We start from the raw sequence: 3,509 nt of genomic DNA on the forward strand, positions 1-3,509 counted from the left end.
GCTAATTTGGGAGGAGACAACTTCAACTAGTGGAGGGGGGAGGAAAAAGAGAAAGGAGATGAATTAATGGAGGTGGTGTAGTTATAGCTAGGAGTAATGAAGAGAGAGAAAGGTAGGTAGAAGAGGGAGAGTAATGGGGGAGAAGTATTGAGGAAGAAGAAGAGTGAGAGAGGGAGGATGTGGGAGGGTAGGGGAAAGGGAGGAGAGGAGATGGGGAGGGGGAGGTGGAAAAGGTGGTGGGTCCTGCGTCTTAGCAGTAGCGCGGGAGAGAAAGCGCGTTGCTGCTAAGAGCGTAGCAACAGCGCGCTTTCCTGTCACGCACTACTGCTAAACGGGCCAACCCTGTGCACATTTTCAAAATTAGCAGCAGCGAGGTGACAAAAAAGCGCGCTGCTACTATGGCATTAGCAGCAGCGCGCTCCCTGGCGCCGCGCTACTGGTAAACTTATGTCATTGTGTACTATCGGTGGATTTTTGTAGCAGCGCGGTTTAAGCGTCACGCGCTACTGCTAAGTTTGCACCAGTAGCGAGCTTTCCGTAGCTGCGCTGCTGCTAAGATTCTGTGTATAAGGTTTTCCCTAGTAGTGTCAGCCCATGATGCATCTTGAGCAATTGGCGTTAGAGGACGACTAATGCTGATGAGTTCGCTGTGCGTAAGCACATGCGCTGATACCATGTTGTGCTCGATCTGAGGAAGAACTACATGAGCAGCAGTGGTGGGATCAGTTGCTGGAATGTCTTCAGCTTCATGAGCCTATGTGGAAGCAGGCTCATGGACAGTCAGTTGGCGCTCTTGATGTTCAGCTGCAGGGCGAACCATGGAGATAGGTTCAATAACTAAGGGCTTTGTGGGAGCAGCCCGATCCTTCTTGGTCTTGCGCTTCTTCTTGAAGGGAGCAGCATCAGAGGCTTCAGGATGTTTCCTCTTTCTCGCTTCAGCCTCAGCAGTCCTTGTCTTCTTCAGTTCTGAAGCGGTTGACCTGACCTTTGGCTTCGAGCCAGTCATGCTAGCTGGTAAGACAATGGGATGTGCTTCCTGCCTTGGTGCTTCGGGTTCGGCCACAGCTGGTTTCTTCTTCTTCTTTGCAGCCATCCTGGGATCGATGCCAGGATGACCAAGGGCCTTGCGCTTCTCAGCCTCATTGTAGGCTTGCACACACTTGTCAGCCGGGCTATTCATGCGCTCACGAGAACCTTGAGCTTCTTCACGCTTCTTGAGAAAGGCTTCTTTGAGCTCGTGCAGCATGATCTTGAAATTTTTGACCTCTTGCACGCTGAGCTTGGCCATGTGCTTCTTGAACTGAGCTTTCTCAAAGTCAATCTTTTGCTTCAGTTCAACGATGCGCTAAGCTAGAGCTAGCTCTGAAGCAATGGTTCCATGGAAGGCGACACTGAGGCCAATTGGAAGTTGTAGATCTTCAAAGCTGAGGTTGGGCGTGTCAAACCACTCATCAATGAAGTTGTGGATGATTGCCACGTCAAAGAGAGGCAAATCATTGAAGATTTCTGCTTCTTCTTTTCTCTTGATCAGTTGCTCAAGAGCGTCATCTGCAAGATCTTCATCGCTGGACAGATCAATGGCGTCGTTGCGCAGAATAGCAGCAGCAGTCAATTCTTGGCTGGTGTGTTGCAAAGGCATCTTGACTCTCGAGGGCTTGGAGATGTGTGACAAATCTTTAGACTGCACACTGTCTTCAGGAGGTGCAGTAGCCAGTGGCTTCGCCCGTGAGATTTTTGGTGCTGAGCCAGGCATTGAAGCTTTAGGCTTCTTCAGTTTCTGTGGCTTCGGCGGTGCATGCGCTTCATCAGATTTAGCGTCATCTGCAGGCTCATCCACGGCTGTCCCTTGAACCATGATATGAGTGATGAGACCTTCTAGGTTGTAGAAGGGCCCAACAAGATTGGGTTCAGCTTCGCGGGTGCCATCGGCACGGCGAGCAGAAGGGCCAGGGTTGAAGTCTAGTCCCAATGACTTCTTGTTTTGCTTAGACGAATTCTTGGCAAAATGGAAGTTGCGTTTGAACAAATTTTTGTCACGACACCATAGCAATGACGATGGGTGTGCATCCGCAAGCTGTGGTCCACGGACCATGCAGGGATAGAAGCCTTGTTCAATGGCTTCATCTCTGGACCTGGGTTGAAGATTTCTGTATAGGATGTCTCCCCATGGTCGATTGATGGCATTTTTCTCAGCATATTCCTGGGTCACAAACCGGTACTTGAACCATTGTTCTGCCCAATATCTTCGAATCCATTGGATTCGGGTCTTGCGCTGATTGTAATCCTCTTCAGGATCTGTCTTGTAAAGCTCTGAGAGGTCATCAGGCAAATCTCTTGACGTTCCCCCATGATGCTGTCTGCCACCCTTCCTTACTGATTTCTCTGCAGCCATGAACTTCAAACTGAATGGCTTCAACACGTTCAAAGGTTTCAAAGGCTTTCGCTTGCTGGACAAACAGGAACTGGCTTCGGGAGTATTTATATGATGCTGTAAGAATTCTACAAATGAATGCAGACTATGAGAACCAAGGGATTTTCCCACGGACATGTACCTGTGACAGCATTAAGGTGCGAGGGAAGGGGAAGAGGTCATATGCATTCTCAGAAGATTTTGAAGATAAATCAGTTTAGAAGACATTGACCTCATCGTGCGAAGACATTCACTCATAGATAAGGAGTTGGTTCCAGATATGTACGAATCCACGGATCAGTACAAGTGAGGAATCTAACTACTTTGTGAAGCATAAGTGAACATACTAGGCATATTATGAGATGTAGTATGAAATAGATCCAACTTGTGTGAATATAAACTGCTTGAGGTTTAAAGTGATGAATCTATAGGATCAAAGGGGCCGTAAAAAGGAAGTTTTATTTACCACACGAAGAAATGCTAGACGGAGTGGAAGAGGAGGCCGATCAGTTCGATCGTCCATGCCCTAACTTGGCGACGGAGGACACCCACGGCGACGGCGGAGAAGACGATGTCCGCGGCCGGCATGAAGACGGTGTCGGAGAGGTCGCAGTAGCTTAGAGCTTCATCGCCGGCATCGTCGAGGGCTAGCGGTGGCGCTAGGGTTTGTGCGAGAGTGGAAGAAAGGATAATGACTGTGGTGAGACGTGTATTTACAGGGACAGGGACGGCACAGTGTTATTACACAGGTGCCCCTGCGATTCACATCTGAAGGACACGTGGCCATCATGCAACATATCGGAGGTTGTTCCACGTTCCCACGCACGCCTGGATTGTCGAGTGGTCGTTCCCACTTCTCCGGGTTTCAGGTGAAGGAATTAGCATTGAAAGCGGACTTAATGTTTGTCTCTGTATCTTTTGCTGACAAGGACGCAGAGAAGACATTCAACAGTTTCAAGAGAATGCATATGATTTGGAGAGATAGAGTTTGAGATAGAAAGCATATAGAGGTTAGGGTCCGATCACATTCACTTAGTTCAAAAGATTCAATAAGAAGACATAGCTATAAGTGAATGCTCTAGAGGACAGAACACTAGTA

The sequence above is a fragment of the Triticum dicoccoides genome, chromosome 7A, assembly GCF_002162155.2.
Source record: "Triticum dicoccoides isolate Atlit2015 ecotype Zavitan chromosome 7A, WEW_v2.0, whole genome shotgun sequence".
Classification (NCBI taxonomy): domain Eukaryota; kingdom Viridiplantae; phylum Streptophyta; class Magnoliopsida; order Poales; family Poaceae; genus Triticum; species Triticum dicoccoides.